The following is a 24,331-nucleotide window of genomic DNA, read 5'->3' as shown; positions in this document are numbered from 1 at the left end:
TCAGTCCCTTCCCCTCTCTCTCTCTCTCTCTCTCTCTCCCTCCCCGGCTTCATCTCTTTATATTTAATTCATTTCCATTCATTACCCCTCCACTCTCTCACTCTCCGTGCTTGCTTGGTTTATATTTATTTACTTATTCAATTATATTTATTTATATTATCAGTCCACGCTCCCAACCCCTTCCCCCCCCCGCCGCTTTGTTTTTTCAGACTTGTTTATATTTATTTATTTACATTGCCCACCCACTTAATCTCCCCCTTTGCGTGCTTGCCTTATTTATTTATTTAAATTATCCAGCCTCTCGCTCTCTCTTTCCGACCCCCCCCATGCATACTTTATTTATTTATGTTTATTTGTTTGTATTGTCCAAGTGCACATCTCACCCTTCCACTTTGTTTATATTTATACATTTACAGCATATTCATTATCGGACTTCTCTCTCCCCTACCCTCCTCTCCCTTTGATTTTATATGTTCGTTTATTTATGATCGTTGTACTTAATAGCGATTTTTCAGAACACAATGTCCTGGCTTTGTACAACTGTGTGGTTTTCTTCATATAGGGATTTGCTGGTGGGGAAAGCACTGGCAGGCTCTGTTTTTATTTATCTTCTTCTAACAGCCCCTTCCTTTGATTTGATTTCCATTGCTTAAAAAGATCCTAAGCCACCCTTCATCCGAAGGGTTTCCAGGACTGCATGTAATAATAAAAAATACAATGCAGTAATAAGAGCACCATATAATGAAATAGGATAACGTTTCCCCATGTGAGTGGCAGCTGAAGTGTGGGGCAAAGACCATCCACATCCCTTCATTTCAACCTCCAACCTCACCACTTACCTCATTCTATCCCATATGGCCCCCCTCCCTGGAAATCTTTCTTTTTCACTCCCCTGTTTTTATTTATCCTCATTTAACTCTGTACCTTCTCCCCCCCCACCACCCAAACCCCGTATATGCAGGCAGGGAACCTCAGTTCAGACAGAGGCGAGTTTCATATTATCCCCATTTTATATTCATCTACCTCTCATCCACACCTCATATTTTCTCATTTTTCCCCATTTTGCACACATTTCCCCACATGTACAATCTCCTCCATACTGGTCTCTTCTCTGTCCACACTTCACACACACACACACACACACACACACAGAGAGAGAGAGAGAGAGAGAGAGAACCAACATTTCCTCCACATATTCCCCTAATTAATGTTAGAATTTTGAGGGGAGAGGCAATAGTGAAACTGACAAGTCCCTTTCCATTCCTTCTAAAAAAATAATAACTGAGGGGGTTGTCAGAAAAGGAAAGAACCTCTATAATCTGAGGATAGGCTTTTATACATGCAGTCAGTTTCAAATGAATTTTGCCATAACCTTTTTAATCATCTTTTCCAAACCTCATCTCTCTCTCTCTCTATATATATATCTCTCTCCCTCTCCCCCCCCCCACTCACTTTCTTATAGTGGTTCAGGCTGAGGAGACATTTTCCTGGTAATACAATTTTCTGCATTTATGTGCACCTTCACCTTTCACTGTCCTCCATAGATCTCCATCATTTCAGTTTCCTACCCACCCACCCCTGTCTGGCAAGTATAATATATTCAGCAAAATCAAGGAATAAACCCTTTTCCTCTCTGTACCACTTGAAGGTCCAAGTGGGGGTTTACACATTCAAACCATTCCCACAAACAAATTGCACACTGAACTGGGGGGGGGGGGAGGAGGAAAAAGCTAAATTTACCTTTTCCCCATGGCATGCTTGTTTTCTATATGCAGGGAGTTTTGTTTGTTAAGAGCAAATTCTGGCAGGCAGTTTCCTGATTGCCTGACTGTCAGACATAAAAATGTGGGCTTCAGAACAGCCTTCCCCAACTTGGTGCTCTGCAGATGTTTCTGGGATACAGCTTCCATCATTGTAACCGTTTGCCGGGATGGTGAGAGTTGGAATCCAGGTTGGAGAAGGCTATTTCAAGCCTGGATAGTTTGGAACAGTTCTTGTATTGATCCTCCACATCTTTCTCCTACAATTCTCCAGTTCTCTTTCTTATAGCAGTTCCAGTTGAGGGCAGTTCTGCTTTGGCTCCTTCGTATTTATTGTCTCTTAGGAACAGCTTGCTGTATACTGCTTTTATTAAAATGGATGACTTACTATATTATAGCTCTGTGTTGAAATTGCAAGGATTTATTAATGGAACACTTAATTCTCTCACCTGCACAAAAAAATTGGATCTGAAATCTCTGCTCTTGGTTTGACTAGCCTTCTAACTGAAATGCCTTTTACTTTTGCACCCTTCTTCCTGCCTTTCATTTTTTGAGTGGAGCTAACATGATTGCTGCCTTGTATAGCCATGATCTTTAGCTTGGAAAACATCATTTTGCACCTCTTAGTGCACTTTACCTAAGGTTCAGCAAAAACCAAGCATGGAAATGGTTGTGTATCTATGCCTCCCTCTTGAACCTTGTTTCGTGCATAAAGGCATTAAAGCAATCTGTTGACAAAATTTAAAATGAAGTGCAAAATAATTAAGAACCTCGCTTCCAGCCCAATCTTTTTTCTGTGTGTATTCTGTGGCTTTCATTTATTCCAATGATTTGCTATGTGGAGGAATATAGGCACGTGAAGGGGAATTCTTCTTATTCTGTTTTGATACCAGTTGTGTGGCCTAAATATTATAGCCTGTCGTTGATAAAAAAGTGGCACCTTCTTGGGGGAATGAATTAGATAGCCCAACTGATATTTTACATTGATATGACACTTGATTCTCTAGGCTGTTTTCCATGGTTCATGTTTTCTGTTGCGATAAATGTATTGCAAGATCCTGAAGTGCGTGAGCCTTTGAAGGATCTGGATATAAAGAATTGGTTAGGTTATGAAGATTAAAAATGTGTATAATCTATTGAACAAGTGTGAATGCAATTTCAATAATTGGTGCATGAAAAAAATACCTATACTGTATTTGTGATTGCAATTGAAAACTCAGGACTTTTGCCCATTCTTAGTATGTTGTACCTTACTTCAACAGTACCAGACTAGGGTGGGTGAGAGGATAAATTGAGGGTAAAATCTCCTTACAGGAGAGAAGAATGTGGTTGCAGTGGTGCGATTGTGTATTTGTGTACTGTAATGATAAACCCTTGCAACTTTTCTGTGCTGAACACTTCTAACTAGGTTTCTATTGCAGAGAAAATTTTCAGTTAAGTTGGCCTGCTGAGAAATTTGGGGTCAGTTTTTCAGATGCTCTTTTGTGCACTTAAGTGAGATAAGTATTTGCATCTCCTGTAAATTTTCTGTTGAACTTCCTGCTGGATGCAGTTGTATGTATTTTGCTGTTTCAGATCTAGCACTGTTTTTTCCTGTTCTATGTCCTGTCATGCATTGTGGGCAAGACAATAGAAGACCACCTTAAAGATCAGTCTGTTGACATTACAAGCACACCAAGCAAGTATATCTAAACAGGAAAGTTAATAATACCTTCTTTCTCCTCAATTAACCCCTGATTGTCACTGAATGCTTGAAAGTTTAAAGTGTGTTAAGGGTTTATTAAGTTGCAAACTCTGGGAAAAAAGGCTGCCCTCTTATTTTATTTATTTTACTTAGTTTTTAGTTTAATTTCTATACCATTTAATATATTTAAAAATATATCTTAGCAGTGTGCCAAAAACTTAAGCAACAACAGACAGCTTACTGTAAATATTACAAAAATACAGTTGCATATAAAAATGTTACAAAGTTACCAATATATCAAGTTCAATTCATTTTTCTTCTGACTCACCCTCCCTCTCATTCTCCAGGTTCTCACCCAGGGTCCAGGTTCTCACCTCACCCACAAAAGTCTCAGAATGAGAAGAGATCCTGGAAATAGCAGTCATCTCTCTAGTCTCTCACTCTAAACTTGCTTTTTATGGCCAGCCTATAGTGGATGGTCCTTCCTCAGGCTGCCCACAGCAGTCTCCATACCCAGTTACAGGTGTATCACGTTTGTTGAGTTTCCCAGGGGGTCGAGAGGATGTGGAAAGGGCCCCCCTTCACTCATTCATCTCTTGAGGAAATATGGTTCATGCAGTCTCTTCAGGTGGCAGGAAACATTCTATATGGTGGTAGTGTTTTTAAATCTAGCTATGGGCTAGAACTGGGCTTGAGGTTTCAGTTATGCCTTTTATTGATAAGTGAGCCAATTTTATCTCCTGAGAACTATAGTGTAGACATGAATTTTGCAAGCAGCTTTTTAGGTAAAGCTTGGTTTGGTTTTTTTGCAACTCCTAAAGTGATAGTAAGGCATAAATGTTCACGTTTGTAAAATATATCATTTTAACATATTTTGCCTCATTGTAAAGGAAACAGCCAGCATAGCATATAGTTACTGAATGAGTTTGGATGTCCTTCCCACCATATGTGGGGTTTAATGTTGTACTCATTTTACTGCTTTGAAGTAAGCACCCTTCCTCTATTTTAAGGAAGTCCTGGGGCTGTTCTCTGTGTGTGTGCACGTGCACACTGAGCTTTTAACTGGTGATAAACCCCTCATGGAATGGAATGACTGCACTGCGTTTAGTTCTGTTTCTCCTCTCTGCAGAGAGACTACATAGCAGCCTTTAATTTGCCTGGAGAAAGAGGAGACAGTTGTGTACTAAGCATCTAGCTCTGCTGCATTCTGCTATTGAGACCTGATATGATCTTTATTGTAAAAATGAAGTTGCAAACTAACTGGTGACTCTTGGTTGACCTTTTCTATTGTGAAAGCCTAGTCCCCTTAGTCTGTTTGATCCAAGCTATGTGAAAGCTTTACATGTCAACATCAGCACTGCCTTTGATTCTTTTCCTTGTCACAACCACACCTCCATCCCACATGGCTTCCCCAGGACTGTCCCTTCACTCTTTTTCACCTCAGTATGAATGTGTCAAAATGTCAGTGTTTCAGACACAACATTTACATTGTGTGCTGCTGCAAGACCATATAGTATAAGGATGTAAAATATCTCCCGTTTTCATTGATATAAGGTGATGCTGCTGATTCAAAGGTAGCAGCCCCTGAAACTATCTTCATATCCCTGCCAGTACAAATGAGTAGGGTTCTTCTACCTTATGTTTTCATCTTTATATGTACCTACATATGAAGGTATCTCCCTTTAATCTGGGAACACACACCTTTGTTTTCCTTTCTTACCGCTTCTCCAGCTTCCATAGTCACGTCCTTTTTTCCATCCATCATCGCTAGAGGGTTAGAGTGTGGGAAGGTGAAACTCGTGGAGCTATTCTTAATCCTTCCCCTTTTTCCAAGAGAAGCTCCAAGCTTCACCTGACAGATGATGTTGCTGAACTTTGAAGTACGTTTGGGGCCAGCTTGGCTGCAGGAGTTGCCGGAAGGAGGCATGCAAGGCACCACCCAGAAGTCTTACAGAGTCCAGATTTGTGAAGTGGCTTTTGACCACTTGCAACCAAGTGAAGAAGACTAGGTGCCAAGATGGCACCTGACATCTTCGCCACCTGAGGATCATTGGATCTGGACTCGTTTCACACACTAATACCCCATCTTGTAGAATTCTATTAGTTATATTTTATCTGCACAATCGGAATGAATTTCTGGAACCAAATTGCTTTTTCTGTGCAGCCTGAGCAGCAGCAGTCACCATTAAGAAAAAGGTTGGAATAGGCCAGTATATATGTGGACTGTACCTGGATCAAGTGACTTTTCTTGAAGTTCTCAAAGCTCTTAACCTAGCTCAAGGTTGTCATCTCAACTAGCCAAATGTTTAACTGAGAATCAACCACAGTCAGTTCATCATTTGAAAAATAAGACTTTAGAGTCATCTTGCCCCAAAATAGCAACTACACATATCACTTGGGTGACTGCAACCTTGGTTTAAGGAGCCATTTGGCGCCTAGCTTATATACCTGAGTTTCTAACACTGGCGGAGGATTAGGATCAGAGTTTTCCTTCTCGATGGGCTCTTTTCCCAGGTTGATGAACCCCATTGATCCTTGCTACCCTCTACAGCACATGCAGAAACTTCCTTCTTGACCATTGGTCCCACTATTCATCTTGTCCGCTTAATCCACTGGAGCCTGTCTTCCCCTGCAGGGGAATTCCCTTACTCATCAAAGATTTAAGACCCATTGGCTACCCTCACCTGGTTTAGCCGGCCAGTCCAAGCCGTTCCCGTGGTGTGGCTGCTGTTGTGTGCTGATAGCCTCTAGGAGCCACATGTGGGATCTAAGTGAAGGATGGGGACCAAAGGTGGACAAACTACCTCAGAAAGTACATCACCTGTCCCTCACCAGAGATACTACTCCTCCCCTAACTCCCCATACACCCCTAAAGTACCCAAACTACCTCAGAAAGTACATCACCTGTCCCTCACCAGAGGTACTACTCCTCCCCTAACTCCCCATACATCCCTAATTCCCAGTTCCCCTGGCTAAAAAGAATTTGTTGCAAAAGGACTGGGAAAGATTGTACCTAAAACTCTGGAGAGCAGTTGCCAGATCTGAGTAGTCAATATGGTGTCCTCCAGATGTTTTTGGACAACAAATCCTATCAGCCCCAGCTAGCTTGCCAAATTGTATGGGATGATGGCATCCAATAATATCTGGAGGGCAACATGTTGGGTATCCTCTGGTGTTGATAATATTGGACTAAGAATCTGATCCATATTATGGTCCCATTATATGATCATATTCTGTAGAACATTCTGAAAGACGAACCTCTACCCCTTCTCTGCCTTCTTTCCCATTTGGTATGAATCACTATGGTATAGGCATTTATGTATCATGAGATGTAAGTCATTTTCTTTCCTTTTTTTCCACAGTTTAATCTCTGAGTCATGCTGCAAGGCTTCTTACTTAATAGTGAATCATAAACCCAAAGATAAAGATAAAAAGGAGTGCAGAGCCAGTGCTTCTGAGAACTTTGTGCCAATAATACTCTGCTCTGTTTCTTACCAACAGATTTTAAAAATCTGTAGGACATGACAAGCCTTACATTGTTGGGCTTAGACAACCTCTAGGGATGCACACAAATAAATTTTTTCCCCACCCACCCCAATTTTTGCTAAAGTGAATTGGATTCTGTTGATTTGCTGTGAGTATAACTGTACAGAAGCTTCCAGCAGATGTGGTCAGATTACCGTAGTTGCAAGTAGCTCCTGTTCAGGAAGTTTGTTTTTTTAAAAAAAATCAGTGTAGCAGTTGCTAATGGAATATCTTAAGAGTGACTGCTGCTTTAAGCCAATTTTTTTCTAACAGGAGTCCTGGCAGGAGCTGTTTACATATTTCATTATAATTGTATTTTTATCTACAGTACTATGCCCAGATATATGGCGTTTTATAAATCTCCTAAGCTAATTAGGGGCCATGCATTTGCCATATGCAAGCTTGTCAGTGCAACTTAGTTTCTTTGTGTAAAAAGGGCTGCTTGTTTCATGGGATTAGATAATACAATTTTTGCCCAGACTTTGAGGTCTGCCCACAACTATCAAATTATGTTCCTTTGCAGTTTTGTTTGGCTATCAAACTGGAGATTAAATGGCCAGTTTTTATCCTCTGGAAATTCTTCTGTTTCCCTATATATGGTGGGTGTCAGTCTCTTAAATGTGGTAATAATATAAATCTGGGTATTGCTTGCACAAGTGTGTGATAACCAGTAGTTGCTGTAAAATTTCTGCTATTGTGTACCATGTCTGGAGATAGATTTAAAATGCTGCTGCTACAAATTCTGTACTACATTTTGTCTCTACTGTCTGGCTTTAGCCAGGGAATTTGTCTTCATTGTACTGAGCAAATGCCATGAAGTAGCTATGTAGTGTTTAAACACAGGGCATCAGGGTTCCAGGTTTTTCTCAGCTGGCTGGTCTTGGGCAAGTCCTGTATAGCTAACCCAAAGTAAATTGTGAGGAGAAACTAAATGAGAATTATAAAAGCATTCTGTACACCAGGGGGGAAATGGTAATAAAAAAATGGCAATAAAGCACTGCTGACACCTTGCCTTCAGTCTTGAAACAGTTGAACTCCAGAGTCTGCCATCACTTTTCAGCTCAGGACTGTCTGCATCTTGGGAAGTCTTTCCTAGCCCTTCTAATTGAAATCCTTTCTTTGGATTTGAGAAGCGAAACTTTTTTGCATGCAACTGTGTACTCAGCCACTGTGCTGTGGGTTTTCTCCTTAAGTCAGGAACAAGATGTTAGAATTTGAACTGACCCCATTTTCATTTTAAGCTAAGTGCCCTCCCTAAAGCAGGGGTGGCCAACTCCCAAGAGACTGCGATCTACTCTCAGAGTTAAAGACTGGCAGTGATCTACCCCCTTTTGGGGGTTCAGATCAAAGTTGGTGAGCTTCTTTTAGGGAGGAGAAAAACCCTGTTTTTGGGGGTGCAGGACAAAAGTTTTGAGCTTTTTTTAGGGGAGCCAAACTTGTTGAGCTTCTTTGGGGGGAGCCAGTGATCTACCAGTCATCTACCACAGGCGTCCAGTGATCTACCGGTAGATCACGATCTACCTGTTGGACGTGCCTGCCCTAAAGGAACATTGTTTTTCTGTAACTACCTCAAGAGCATTGCGGACTAATAACACAGGGTGAACATTTTGGAAATAGAATAATAAATTGGAAGCAAAAGAGTATCATCTTATCTGCTAAGCAACTGGTACTTCAACTCCCGAGCACCTATTTCAAGTGTAGATAATTTGCATCTACTTTTGCATCTGGCACTGAGTCCATAGGTTGCAAATTTAAACTATCACTGAAGTCCATTTGTCATAACTCTTAGGCCCAAATAAATATTGAGAATTGCAGTCACTGAGCGAGCTAGGGATCTCTATAGAATGCTCAATGTCCTTAATAGCTGCCAGGATTTCCTTAAGCAGCACAAAGTGTAATTTGAACCAAGTCTCAAGATGCAGAACCTTAAAAATAAAAAGTCTGCTTTTACCTTGAAAAATTACTTGGAATGCAGCTGAACATGGATACAGTAGCAGGTTTTTCATACAACTAAGTAACTACAGTTTCCATGCTGGCTTGCACTGTGGTGCTTGCCTTAAAATATGTATCCATTTGGTAGCTATGAAACAGTATTAAAAAAAGTTTCAAAATGTCAGGCTAGTTACAGTTATAGATCTTGCTGGAGTTGACACTTTCCCTTGTATTGCACTAATATTGTTTTTTGACTGAGTATATTGCATTTTAGTACTCTGAATTCCAAAGTAATTCCCATTTGCATTCAATCAAACCAGTCAGTCAGCTATTATTTTTGTATGCTGCCTTCCCATAGTTAAAACCATGCTCAAGGTGACTTACAACATGTAAAAAATCACGTAATTGCAAACATAACAAGAGTAGTCATAAACAATAAATAAAACATCAAAAAGTACACATAGAACAATTTCTACATAAATCATAAGAATATCTAAATAAAGATACAAAAAAGTCATATCAATTACAGTAACAACGCCCCCCCCCATGAACCTCCTAGACCAGGGGTTTCAAGACTCTAGGTGGGCTGTAGGGGGTTCTATGGCACAAGCTGAATCCTCTTTTCATTGAGCACTGGTGGGCGGTAAGGAAATTTTACCATCAAGAAAGATGCATTAGTGGGCGATAAGTATAAAAAGGTTGACTACCCCTGCCCTAGACGAATATACCTCAGCCCAAGAGTCCATGTAAATTCGCTGCAAAAGCATCCTTGGGTCTTTGATTTCTTTTTAAGAGATCTTCCCAAATAACCTACGAGGAGCCCTGTTGGGTCAGATCAAACACCCATCTAGTTCAGCATCCTGTTATGATAGTGGCCAACCAGATGTGTATGGAAAGCCCATAAGCTGAATCCAATTACAAAAGTACTCTTCCCCACTTGTACTTTCCAGCAACTAGCATTCAGAAGCATACTGCCTCAGATCCATGAATAGATCCATTCATCTTTGATGAATTTCTCCAATCCCGTTTTAGAAGCAATACAAGTTGGTGTTCATCTCTACATCTTGTGGGAGCAAATTGCATAGTTTAACCCTGTGTTGTGTGAAAGAGTGCTTTCTTTTTGTCTGTCCTGAATCTTTCAAACATTCAGCTTTATTGAATGACCTTGAGTTCTAGTATTATGAGAGGAAGGGAAACTTCTCTATCCACTTTCTACACACCACACATCATTTTGCACCTCTGTCATATCCCTGCATCCTTTCTCACCTTTTCTATAAACTAAATGAGCTCAAAATGTAGCAACCTTTCATCAAAGGGAAGTTGTTTCAGCCCCTTGATGGTTTTGGTTGCCCTTCTCCGGACATTTTCCAGCTTTACGGAATCGTCTTTGAAGTGTGCCAATCACAACTGTACAAAGTGTTCTAAGTGCAATTGCACCATAGATTTGAATAACAGCATTACAGTATTGGCAGTTTTATTTTTAGTCCCTTTTTTAATGATTCTCAACATGGAAGTCACCTTTCTCATGGCTGTCACATGCTGGGTCAACATCTTCAATGAGCTATCCACCATGACCCCAAGATATTTCTCCCTCGTTAAAACCCTGGAATTGGATAAGCAAAGTTAGGATTTTTATTTTTTTGTGTCAGTGTGCATTGTTTTGTACTTTCTTATAGTGAATTGTATTTGCCATTTTAATGTCCTTTCTCTCAGTTGGGACAGACCTTTTGGAGCTCCTCAAAATCCTCTTGTTATCTGTCTCCAAACATGGGATACAAAACATGTTTAAAATATTGTGTTCTTTCTGATAGTTTGCTACTTTCATGTTTTGCAGGCATAATTCTGTGCTGAGGATGTGAAAGTTGCCAAGTCAGTTTCCAGACTCTCCCCTCCCTTATGCTTCCCCAGCATTACTAGATTTCCAGTTCATTAGCATTTCCCACATGATGTGCTCTTCTACCCTCCTGCCTCAAACTTTCCAATGAGAACTGATGTTCTCCCTCTATCAACAGATAAATGTGGTGATGCCTGATAAAGGATTGTTTCGTATTCTTGGAAAAGTGACAACAGTGAGGCAGAGCACATAGCCAGGAATTTGCCTCTCCAAATTCATATGTTGAAAGAAATATATTTGGGAAGCTCATTCAAGTGCAGGTTTGTATCAGCTGACACATCTTCCACAAGCATCTGGTGTGCAGACATAGGGAAGTGAAAGGTTTTGTTTTGTTTTTTTTAAAAAAGAGAAGTACAAATCGACTTGTTTCAGTCAGACTGTATCTGTGTGCTGAAATACTCTCTTGAGAGCTGTCTACTACTGGAAACTCAAGACTGTAGTTCAGAGTCTGCTAATTAGAAAACCAGTAGGTTTGAATGCATCAATCTTTAGCAAACAGTACTCTCAATTGGTGCAAAGTAGTCACTTAAAGTGAATTATACTCTGTGCTGGAAAACTGACCTTCGCCTGCCTCATACTGACAGAATTGGGATGGTTGTCGTCTTTTTTGTTAGCTCTGGTTCTCCCCTTCCCATTTTCATTATGCGTGTGGTCTGTGGAACACAAATGAGAAAAGGGTAGACCATAGTTCATTGGTAGACCACTTGGAACCTGCAGGTTGTTAGGCTTCTGGTATAGCATGTTGGAGCTGATCCTACAAGGCATATCTGGTACTGTATTCTTTAGCAAGTGGTATACAAATATATATATAATTAAAATTGTCAATAAAATACAAGGTTAAAAACAGGTATTTGGAAAAATTCAAAATATAATTAAAAGCAATAGTTAAAAACAAATTAAAACATTGTCAACTTTTCCATGTTTGGATAGGCTTGAGTAAACAATAATATTTTTAGCTCACCTTGAAAAGAGTACAGTGAAGGCACCTGCCTGATATCAGTAGGTAGGAATTTCCAAAGTGTGGGTGCTGCCACACTGTTAGATCCATTTCTTACAGGAACAGAACAAATATTATGTGGCACCTGGAACAGTGCCAGCTCCACATTAATGTAATGTGAATAACCTCTTGTTGAATCTTTCTGAGTATTACTACAGCAGTCTTTGCATAAGGGAAATCATAGCCTGCTTTTTACTATGATTGAAAACGACACTTGCACTGGTTTATGTACAGTATTGAGGCCTTGTGTTTTGAATCACTTTAGCTTTTACACTATTTGTACTGCAATCTTATAAATGGTTATCCTGAAATAAGCCCTACTGAGTTGTGGTGGGACTTACGTGTAAATTAGAGGATACTGGATTGCAACCTTAATTATATCCTGAGGCATGGCAGAGAGGTTCTCTAATCTGTGATGTTATCTAGGAAGTGCTATGGTGCTATTAACGATTACCTGCAATCAAGGCCTTCATCTTGGCTTGACAGCGTGTGATCTTTTCAACTGCATTTTTGAGTTCCACATTCAGATTTTCAGAGTTTTATGTTTTACTCCTTTAGGCTAGGATGGGGAACTTGCATGGCCCTTCACATATGTTGTTGAACTTCAACTCCTACTAACCCCAGCAGTATGATGGGAGTTTTAGTCCCACAACACCTGGAAGGTTCACCACCCCTGTCTTAAGAAATAGTTTGAACTTGAGAGTTCATAAGAAGTTACAGTAAGAATTCTCTCTCACACTTTTGTGTATGTGTGGTGGTGGGTTGCCAGAAGTGTTGACTATTGTTAATTGTGCTGGTTTGCTGAAGTAGAACAAGGGTGCAATGTGTTTGCTGCTGCTGCTTTTCTTCTTTCTCCAGTTCAGTTTTTAAGAAAGCCTGAGAAAGTTGATGGAATTTATGAAATTCAAGCTGTGCTGTGGAGGAAATCTGTTTTCAATTTTTGCCTGGTCTCTGGGAGACTCAAACTGAACTATAATTGTTAGAATTTGCAGAGTAGGGTGGGAGTGCGGAGCCAGATAGTGAATGCAAATGTACAGAGTAAGCACTTTGCAGACTTTTATCTAGCTGCTGTGTATTCAAAGGCATTTTTAATGACTTCATCCAAAAGCTTTTGTGTTCAGCTGCCTGACTTGAAGTGGCATTTCCCTACCAGGTTCAATCCACCTGTCACTTGATGGAGGGGCAGAACCTTAATGTCATGTTGCATTATAATATGATGGAGAATGGGTGGACCTGTTTCTGAAGCCTTCTATCATTCCTTTAAATAATGAAGTGAGAAAGCGATTAGCAACTGTTAAATCAAAGTCTAGTGTAAAACTCTTTGTTCAATACATATCCAATGGAATTAACTCGCTAAACCATCTGATAAGTACTTCTGAAAATTATTCCATCAGTATAATAGAATAGTGATCAGGAGCAACAAGCTACAATCCTTGACTTAGTGTAACATCAACTGGGGGATGTGATTTATTTCACTCCAAACAAACCATAATTTGAAGTCAAGAATGGTTCTTGGCTTACCAATCATGGTTGGAGGGGTAGTGATGATTTGCATGTGTCCCACTATATTTCCTCTTTTACTTTAAATAATAGAGCTGGATGTGATTTCACAGTCCACCTTGACAGTCCACAGTCCTGTCTTACTGGTTTCACTTGTGGCAACAAGTAGGATTACTGTTCCGAGTTGGAAGCTTTGTTGAGCATCTAGAACTCTTCTTGATTTTCGTTCCTTCCTGGCTAGAATTTAGATCCTTGCAAAGTTCAGTACAACATTGTTTGTTGCCTGAGAATTTGATTGCTTTAGTCAACGTGTGTTTAAATTCTTCTTCAGCTGCAAGAGGTAAAAAACATAATCTGAAAAAAGAAAGATTATTGGAATTCCAGATCTCTGGTATATGTAAAACTGCAGATGTACACTATTTTCATCCCAGAGCAACAACTGTGAGCATTCTGATATCTGACTGGAAGGGACATAACTTGAATGAAAAGCTGTTCACCATATTTTGGGTTGTCTTCAGAGTTGGACTGAATGTACAGTATGAAGAACATGAAGTAATGAGGAAATATGGGACCGTTTTTCAGGAAGCCTATGTGTAATGGAACAAGATGACTTTCAAGGTCTTAATAAAATGGAATATAAAACCAAAGGTCTGTGTGGTGTGTGTGCTTTCTGTCTCTCTCTGACTTCTATTGTATAGTACACCTGTGTGGCATTTTTCAACAAAAGAACTTTTGCTGGAGCAACAGTTAAAATCCCTTTCCTTTCCTTTTTAAAAGCTGGCTTGGGGATAGGTAACGTAGCACAGCCAAGGTTCTCAGATGCTAGTTCTCTGCTTATTCTCTAATCAGAAGGTGGAGTGGGGAGTGACATTGTGTAGAGATCTTTAGAAAAGCCTTTTAGAGAGCTGGTTTCTGCTTTCATTATCTTAAAATACCCCATTAAATGCCAGGGAAAATCTAGGTATTGTCTACCTTCTGCTGTTGCAGGGAAATAAAAGTAATGTTCTTTTCTTTCTTGCTTCTCAGCATGTACTCCTAGCATGGTCTTTGACATCACTTTACCTAATTATAGCTTACAGAAGATACTATTATTCACAAATGGACCGCTACCCTATTCTGGTGCATCACCTATTTCCTGACTGCTAGAATTGTTGCAAAGAATGCTACTTAGGTCTGATCTAGCAAGGAGGTATTTATACTCTCGGGCAGCAGTGTCTTTGCAGGGTCACATAAACCAATTATGCCTTAAATATTGAGAAAACTTAAATATGCACCCTTACTTTGTAGATAAAAATGTATCAATCAACTACAGCAGTGTTCCCCAACCTTGGGCCTCCAGCTGTTTTTGGACTACAACTCCCATCATCCCTCGCTAGCAAGACCAGTGGTCAAGGATGATGGGAGTTGTAGTCCAAAAACAGCTGGAGGCCCAAGGTTGGGGAACACTGAACTACAGGAATTCTGTTGTGATAAAAATCCAATATTCATATGAGGGCAGCCCCAACATCACAAATAATGTGCAAGCTTTTGAGTTCCTCCATAACTTTTTCAGGCTTTTTCAACCTTAGGTGTCCAGATGTTACTGCATTATAACTCCTGTCATCCCTAGCTAGTGGATCAGTGGTCAGGGATGATGGAAGTTATAGTCCAACAACATCTGGAGACCCAAGGTTGAGAAAGGATGTACTAGATCACAGTGGCATAGCGTGGGTTGTCAGCACCCGGGGCAAGGCAAGTAATTTGCACCCCCTAACCCATGGATTTGCGCCCCCTAACCCGTGGATTTACACCCCCTAACCCTAACCCCCAGATTTTGCGCCCGGTGCGGCCGGCCCCCCCTGCACCCCCCACGCTATGCCACTGCTAGATCAGTCTTTCTCAACATTGGGTCCCCAGATGTTTTTGGCCTACAACTCCCATCATCTCTAGCTAGCAAGGCCAGAGCTCAGGGATGATGGGAGTTGTAGTCCAACAGCATCTGGGGACCCAAGGTTGAGAAACACTGAACTAGACAGTGAACAGAGCAGAGTTGCCGTGGGCAGGATTGATGGGTGATGCTGAAGCCAAGGGGTCTGCATTTGGTCATAGTCTTAAGATCGATAGGGGAAGGAGGTCTTAAGGCTATGATCAGATGCATACTCCACAGTTTCAACTTTTATTCTGCCCTCTCCATTGCTCTGTTTTACCTTAATACTTCACTCATCCATGGCTTCATTGGAAATGAGGTAGCCCATCTGGCCTGTATTATTACTGAGACCTGGTCGCAAGTTGGGCAGAGTTGATCTGACTCAGTACATATCTGGATATTTGGTACAACATCAACCTCATTTGAAGGGCCAGGGTCCATAAAATTTCGATCTTGCTCGCTAGGAAACCTCTCTATTCGCTTGTGGGTTATATCTTTCCAAAGACCCAGAAAGTATTCTTGTGAGTTACAGCAAATATAGGCCATTGCTGTATGAGAACTATATATGTACCCTTCAAAGAACAAGGCCAATTTTTGTGTGTGTCAAAATGTCAGTTTTTCTTTTTAAAGCCTTAACAAATGAGCCAGTTACTAGTTTATCCCAGCATGGCATCTTAAAATTTCTCGTAAGATATTGTTTCCTTCTGACAACTACCCCATAAAGTTATTGTGAGAATAAAATGGGGAGGAAGAGAACTTTCTATGCCACCTTAAACTGCTTAGAAGAAAAGTGGGATATACATGTAATAAATTGGCTATTTTGATAATTTTTAATGCATTTTGCAGGATAGGATGTGGGGTTTGCATGAAATGTGTTGGGAAGCAAACAGGGTAGTTTGGATGTAAATTTAAGTTCCTGCTAATTGCATTTGCAACAGGAGATGACACTTCTGAGGTGTTACAGTAGAAATCCACATTCTTAAAGAGAAGCTTGAAGGGAATTTATATAGAGTGTTAAATATATGATCTATTCTTATTGGTTTATTTCATCCTTTAGGACTCTAGAGTGAAAAAGAGAGAGATTCCAAACATGCTTTTGCTTGTAATATAGAAATCATTTTTATGTTTAAGGGGGAAACAGTAGATGATGCAACCTGAAGCAAAACGTTGCTTTGTAAGCCCTTAGCATAATTTCCATCATGTCAGGAAAATGAACTCTGATCTAGTGGATAAGATATATTTTCCTAGGTTCACATCTTTCCCAAATTGCTGGGGATACTGTGGGCTATAAGTCAAAATAAATAATGGAGAGATAAACACATGTATGTGCCATGCCAACAGCTTCTTTCATTTAAGACAACATCACCACCAGTTCTTACATGCAACTATTTGTATTGGGTGCATATGTACTGGGCCAAACTAGGTGCAGTTTTGAGTAATGCAATGTAATTTTGTAGAAACTGTTAGTTCAGTAATTACGTAACTGTCACATATTAATGGCGTTGTTCCTGAAATCAGTGTGCAAATACAACTCACACTACTTTCATCTCAGAGACATTCCTTTTGGTTTAGTAAAGGTAAAGGGACCCCTGACCATTAGGTCCAGTCATGACCAGCTATGGGGTTGTGGCACTCATCTCGCTTTATTGCCCGAGGGAGCCGGCGTACAGCTTCCGGGTCATGTGGCCAGCATGACTAAGCCGCTTCTGGCGAACCAGAACAGTGCACGGAAATGCCATTTGCCTTCCCGCTGGAGCGGTACCTATTTATCTACTTTCACTTTGACGTGCTTTCGAACTGCTAGGTTGGCAGGAGCTGGGACCAAGCAACGGGAGCTCACCCCGTTGCGGGGATTCGAACCACAGGCCTTCTGATCGGCAAGTCCTAGGCTCTGTGGTTTAACCCACGGCCACCTGCATCCCCTTTTTGTTTAGTACTACACACAAATTTGGCACTTGTTGAACTCAATGTGTTAATGTTTTATTTAACTACTTAGTTGAAATGGAGAAAAGCTACTCCGAAAGCAAGAAAGATTGATCAAGCTCAGCGTTCGAAACTCCCATTCTTCTAGGCACGTTTTGCGGCAGGCACGTTTTGCCCCTAAGATTTCAGATTAAAACTGCCACTGCTGGAATGAAAGGAGGACTTTTTTTTCTCCTTCCCCACTTCCAGTCACTTTCTGAGGACTGGAGAAGGGACCCTCATAGAAATATTAGGGGGGTGGGCAGGGGAAGCATGTTTTTTTTTCAGTCTTCAGATGCGGACTAGACCATGTGAAAAATGAATATAAGATTTTAGCTGCAATTCATTCATTTTCAGCTTTGTATTCTTGTTATAAGTAAAGCGCGCCTAGACATTCCATTGTGGCGCCCATAACCTAGGTTTAAGGTGTCATTTAGCTCTTAGCTTTCATATCTGTTTCTAACACTGATCAAGCTGACTTTGTACTTGTAATTGAACTAGTTTGTATTATGTACAGTTTAAAAACTGATGTATTGGGTAGACAAGCCCTTAGGCTAGCTCTGCACATTCACTGTGATCACTTTTATACAGAAGCAAAGCATCCATAGTTAAACTATATACAAGCTTAAACAAATCCCTTGTGAGAAAAAACCTAATTCATTGTCCTAAAAAGTCAGGCTAGTTAAAAAACTGCCAGGGAACAGTATTTATATTTTAACTTTAACTTTTAACATCAAAACTGGTTCTCAGTGTAGCAGATAAACAGTAGAATAAAAACCACTTTGGAAGGATAATGTATCTTGAAAGGTGGTTTGAAAATCTGTTAAATATCTATGAAATACAAGAAATTAAATAAACTTTTAAAAGCTTAGCAAATCACGATTATTGGGTGAACACGAATGGTATTGCCTCAGGGTATGGCTCTGAGTAGGTCTTGCACTTCTTTGAAGAGCTGTTGACATGTTATCATAGGAAGTATTGCTCTGTCAAAACAGCAGATTACCTTGCACCTGCGTCAAGCTGCTAATTATTCTAGTGGTGGCAGCATGAAGTATCTTGGGAGGCATGAGCTGCATTCCTAAAAATACCTTCCAGATTGGAGGTGGGGTTTCAGATGCTTCTGGCACCTTGCATACTGCCTTTTCCTGCATGAGGCAAATCCAGTTCAGACTGTGCCTGGTGTGTGTTGATCGCGAGAGATTGTCCTAGGCAGGGGCAGACTGCTACTGTATTTACCTTCTCTTTTGTCAAAATATAAGGACTCATCATATAAAAACAACACAGTTTGTACTTGGTGTAGCATTTGATAAGTTATGAACCAAGCCCATTTTTCTAACATACAGGTGAAACTCAAAAAATTAGAATATCATGGAAAAGTTCATTTATTTCAGTAATTCAACTTAAAAGGTGAAACTAATATGAGATAGATTCATGACATGCAAAGCGAGATGTGTCAAGCCTTTATTTGTTATAATTGTGATGATTATGGCGTACAGCTGATGAAAACCCCAAATTAACAATCTCAGAAAATTAGAACATTAAATGAAATCAGCAAAACAAGGATTGCAAATCAAGCTCTTCACTTTTAAAGCTTCAACTTGTTTTTTGCTCAGTGCTTATGTGAATTGTTCAAAAAAGGGCTTTGTGTACTGCTGCTCCTATTGTTAACATTTGACTGTACAGCTTGAACACCTCAATAATCCTGAGGTCAGAAGCCTGTTTAAAACACACCATGCATATTTTACATTAATTCATTTATGGTTTGAGTCTTGAGAACTTACCTAATAACATTGTGGCAGAAGGTCAACCTACTTTATCTTCAGACACACTAATTAAATATATGTGTGCATCATGTTCTGTTGTGTTTACAGCACTTTCTTTCTATAATATTGTGCTTACAAATCTCTTCTTTTTTTATATATAACTGTCCTAAGAGAGTCTGAGATCCAGTCTTGATCTTTTTTTGTTGTTGTTGTTGTTATATTCTTTTCGGTGCTGTCTAGGCATTCTCCCCACCATTGCAAATTGTGCTTAGTTTCATTGATACAATACAATACAATTGTCTGACAGCTAGAAAATTACTTACCTCCGCTAAGACTGTCATTTTAGGGGAGGTAGTGGATTGCATTGCACCTTTTGGAGGGCCTAAAAAATGCTAGATTCTCATACATGATCAGCATTATCAAGGATCCGGAAGGAAGGGACTGACATACAGAACTAGAGACTGGATTAAAGGGAGAATTTTAGCCTAGGTTGCCAAATGGTTTCTTGGCACAATTCAAAGTGGTAATTTTGACTTCCAACACCCTATATGACTTGGGTAAATTATGTCACTTGTTTCTATATGAATCTGAAAACTGGTGGCAGAAAGACTGCTTCCTGCCCTTGCTTATTTGTTGGGGTCAAGAGCAGGTGGTAATGCAAAGGGGTGATTGTGGAAAGACTTTAATGAACCTTTGCAGCATGTGCTGCTTGTTAATTAAAAGAAGTAGTTGTTAAAACGCAGCGCTTTCTTCTCATCCCCCACATGCTTGCATGTGCTGGGGGTGGGGTGGGACAGAATTCCCTGTCAGTTGTAATCTCAGCTGTAGGCTTAGTAGCAAATGTTGAATACCAACAATATTTTCTTCTACTCCATAGTGCTTCTGAAACACATTTCACTACTGGATAGCAATGTAACATTGAGAAAGAAGCATATGTTTGTGGTGTAATCTTACGACACTTGCCGGACCTTGCCTTTCCATCAACCATCATCTTTTTTTCTGTCTATGTAAGGGAAAAGGCTGATCTGTGCATATATCTTGATATCTGTGCAGCTGCTCAGGCACAGCTCTACGCTCTAATCAATGGCTGGTTGTGCTTTGTGTGTCCCTGGGTTTGTTGCGCAAACTGGACAGAATGTAGGGCAAGACAGCCACCTGTTGAGGGGTGCTCTATGTTGAATTTCCTACATAAAGCATGGGGTTGGACTAGATGGCCTTTAAAACACCCTTTGGCTCTACTGTGTATGGTTACTACTATCAATTGCATTGCTTGGCCTTTTGGCTCCACTCCCCTTCTCCCCTGATAATCATGTTTAGGTACAGACACTGTTGGGGGACTCTGAAAGCTTAAGCCACAATAACTTCGCAGGTCTCTAAGGTGCTACGGGACTCCCATTTTACTAAATAAATATGCCCAAGAATACCATTCTATTTGCTTGCACTTATGAATATTGGCTCTGTCTGAATGTTTAAGAGTATTTACTAACCTTCAGCTTTTCTGTCCCCTTTCAACTCCAATTGGCAGCACAGGATCCACTTTTTACAGCACGTACAGTGGTGCCCCGCAAGACGAATGCCTCGCAAGACGGAAAACCCGCTAGACGAAAGGGTTTTCCGTTTTGGAGGCGCTTCGTAAAACGAATTTCCCTATGGGCTTGCTTTGCAAGACGAAATGTCTTGCGAGTTTTTCCGACTTCCCCCCCTTTCCCCCCCTTTTTCTAAGCTGCTAAGCCGTTTATCAGCTGATCCGCTAAGCTGATAAGCCGCTAAAAGCCGCTAAGCCGCTAATAGCGCTAATCCACTAAGCCGTCAATGGGCTTGCTTCGCAAGACGAAAAAACCGCTAGACGAAGAGAATCGCGGAACGGATTCTTTTCGTCTTGCGAGGCACCACTGTATCTGTTGTTTTCTGTGTTTGGAGTGACCAAGTACAAAGGACAGGGCCCCTAGCTGTGCAGAAGCAGGAATTTTGGCAGGTGCAACTTTCTTTGTTCTAAATGAAACCACTGAATGGAGTTATCCAGAGGTTTGGAGTATGGATGAGAGCCAACAAGCTGTAGCTCAATCCAGATATGACTGAAGCACTGTTAGTGGATCATTGCCTAGACTAGAAGGATGGGAAGTTGCCTGTTCTTGATGGGGTTCTATTTGCTCTGAAAGAGCAGGTACGTAGCTTGGGGGTACTTCTGTATCTTTTGCTGTCGCTTGAGGCTCAGGTGGCCTCAGTGGCACCAAGTGCCTTCCATCAGCTTTGGCTGGTGGCCCTTATCTGGACAAGGATAACCTAACTTCTGTTGTCTATGCTCTGGTGATCTCTAGGTTAGATTATTGCAATTTATTATATGTAGGGCTGCCTCTGAAAGCAGATTGAAAACTTCAGATGGTGCTGAATTCAGCGGCCAGGTTGCTCACTCGGACAAGTTGGTTTGAGCATATTACACTGATTGTGGCTCCACTGCACTGGCTGCAGATTAGTTTCCAGGCCAGCTTAAAAGTGCTGGTTTTGACCTATAAAGCCTAAAATGGCTCAGGACCACAATACCTCCAGGACTGCCTCTCCCCATATGAACCAACCTGGACCCTGAGGCCCTTCAGCTTTCTACTCAGCAAGGAGAGACAGACTAGATAAAATCAAGGTGAAACTACCTTACTGCATACCCCACCCCCTTTTGTATTTGCTGGTATTCCCTGACCATTTAGAAAGAAAAAGAACACCATGTGCAAAGTTCTAGTCAGTGTGTTTGAAGCCATTTCAGTGTCTGTTTTTCTCCACTGACAGACCTTGGGTGGAGGAGAGATGAAGCACTGAGCTTTCTTTGACAGTCAACCTCTCGCCTCATTAGGTTTTCATGTTGCTGTGCAACTGTGAAATTCATCAGCCACTTGCAAGTGTGGTAATAGAGAATAAATCTAAGATGACATGTCTTACAAGATTGAAGCATAAACAGTTTTTGTTGACACCCTTTTCCTCTTGGAGGAATGGAGCTAAGCTTTTGCCCCAAGTGCTCACCTCTTCTAAAATAGTCTGTACCTCAAAGTAAAAGCATTGGCATCTTCAAGTGGATTTTTCACTTCACAGATCCAGAACTTTTTATCTCAGGTCTCCATATATTGTTCTGCTCATCTTGAGTGAAGATGTCTGATTTGCCTGTTTTGGGAAGTTCCAGTTCACGTTGGTCCAATAGTATTGTACATGGAAGTGGTTGTTTGTTGTTGTTTTTAAAAAATATTCAGTGATTTCCTTGAACTTAAAGCGAGTTTTTGCCATTTCACATCATTTAAATAGCTGTCTAGCAAACTAGTTTTGCCCCTATAAGGATTGTTTAGGACCTGAACCAATGGTTTCAAGTTACAAGAAAGGAGATTGTGACTGAACGTTAGGAAGAACTTGTTTGACAGTAGAACAGACCTCCTTGGAAGGTGGTAGATTCTTCCTTGGAGGTTTTTAAGCAGAGGGTGGATGGTCATCTGTCATGGGTGCTTTAGTTGAGATTCCTACATTGCAGGGGGTTGGACTAGATGACCCTTGAGGTCCCTTCCAACTCTACAGTTCTGTGATTCTGTAAAACTCAATGGAGGAATTTCCATCAGAATTGAGCTGCTCAACTTAGAGCAGAAACAGCTGAGACTGCATACTAATAGGAGAATGTGCATATTACCTGGTGGATGTACAAATTGCAGTTGAGATACATGCATTTCTCAGAGCCTGTTGGGGATTATGCATAATGATAAGAAAATATATGAAATTCAGCTGATATATGCACAGTTACCGAGGTCTGTGGGAGATTATGTATATTGACTGGGGTACAGTTCTCTCTTCATGGAAGGATTATGTGCACATTCACCATGAAACCTGGTGAATGTCCACAATGTCCAGTTGTTATGCACATTAACCAGTCAAATTAGATTCCCCTTAACTTATAGGTTTTAGATTGTTATCTGCTTTAAGCTTCCTGTTTGGTTTGAAAGGTGGGATTTAAATATATGAACTGTCGGACTCTTTGTTGTGGAAAGCCAATTTTGGGTGCAGCTGTTTTTCCACATAGTTTCCAAATAGTATAGGAAGCAGCTTTGCCATTCTTTAAATGTGGAAAATGATTCATGTGCTGGTGGTTATTCTTAGAAATAAAACAAGTTTTGCTTTTCAAAAAGCTGCTAGCTATTGCAGTTGTTCCGATGTTCCCTGGGTGTTAATGTGTTCCGAGGATAAATAATCAAGGAATCAGGTCAGATTATTTCTCCATCCAGCTCAGTATTGTCTGCTATATGGGCTCTGCACTGTTTCAGACAGGAGTCTTTGCCATTCCTACCCAGAGATGCCAAGGATTGAACTAGGGACCATCACACATACTGTGGCTTCAGAGTTTTGATTCTTTATCATTCAAAGAATGCTGCAGTTGTTTAACTCAGACTATTCTTTCTAGTGGCCCATGCGACATAGATATCGTCTGTGGCAAATGATAACCCGGAAAAAAATATCCCACATCCCTTCAAGAGCCACATAACAGTATCCTTCCAAGTCCCTGTATCTTAGATGGGACCACCTATGCCTTGTTACCATTTTCAGAATATTCTTCACGGTAAAATGTTTACTTCCATTTTGATTACAGCAAACCACCTAGACTTCGTATGGTCAGCTTGAAAAACATGACAATGCACACAATCCCTTAAAGCAAGCTAGAAGTTACTGGTAATTTCTTTTTTGAAAATATTTAAAAAGGTTTCTGAACAAGGTCTCTTAGCTGAGTGGCTGCCCCTGTCAGGTCCTGCAGTACTGAGGAAAGTGGTTTGAGTCTCAGTGGTTCAGAAATGCAGTCTTCAGCTATAATTGTTGTAGGTCTTGGGTGGTTTTTATCTGTTTCCTGTATGTTGTCGATTTTAATTTGAGTGTTAGTTCCTTTAATGTTGAAGGAAGATGAATAGTATTTGGTGTTCATGGTGATAGAAATGAACTTGGAATCAAGGACACCAGTAAAACAGCAACAGCAACCAGGCTGCTTTCAGGAACAATTTTCTCTCTTTTTGTATATGGACACACAACTCCACATGTAATGAATCCATATGCACCCTATTAAATTCAAAGGATGCACACATACACAGCATTAAGCAAATGTTTCTTTTTAAGAAATACCGAGGGAACAGCCAGAAAAGGGGATATTTATGGAAAGAGACAGCAATATATGCAGTCATTGCTTTTGGGGTGAATGCTTGAAGGAACTTGGCTTTTGATCACGTTAGGGATATGCTCTTAATTTGAAATAGTTTATTTTAAAATTCAGTGCATTCAGCTTTCAGCTTCAGTTTGCATATAGTTCAGAACTGAAGAAGCTGTGGCCCTTTAGATACACCACAACTCCCATCATCCTGGCTGGGGCTGCTTGCAGGTGTTTTTTTTTAAAAAAACTATAT

The 24,331-nt window shown here is 40.5% G+C and overlaps 1 protein-coding gene across 3 annotated transcripts in view; it reads left to right on the top strand.

The window, feature by feature from the left end:
* The window catches only part of TTYH3 (tweety family member 3), an 83,174-nt gene that overhangs the window by 537 nt on the left and 58,306 nt on the right, over positions 1-24,331 (top strand). The gene's annotated exons all lie outside the window — the stretch shown is intronic.

Source organism: Podarcis cretensis (assembly GCF_951804945.1).
Source record: "Podarcis cretensis genome assembly, chromosome: 14".
Taxonomy (NCBI): Eukaryota; Metazoa; Chordata; class Lepidosauria; order Squamata; family Lacertidae; genus Podarcis; species Podarcis cretensis.
Note: the sequence above shows the minus strand (reverse complement) of the source record. Positions and strands in the feature narration are given on the sequence as shown.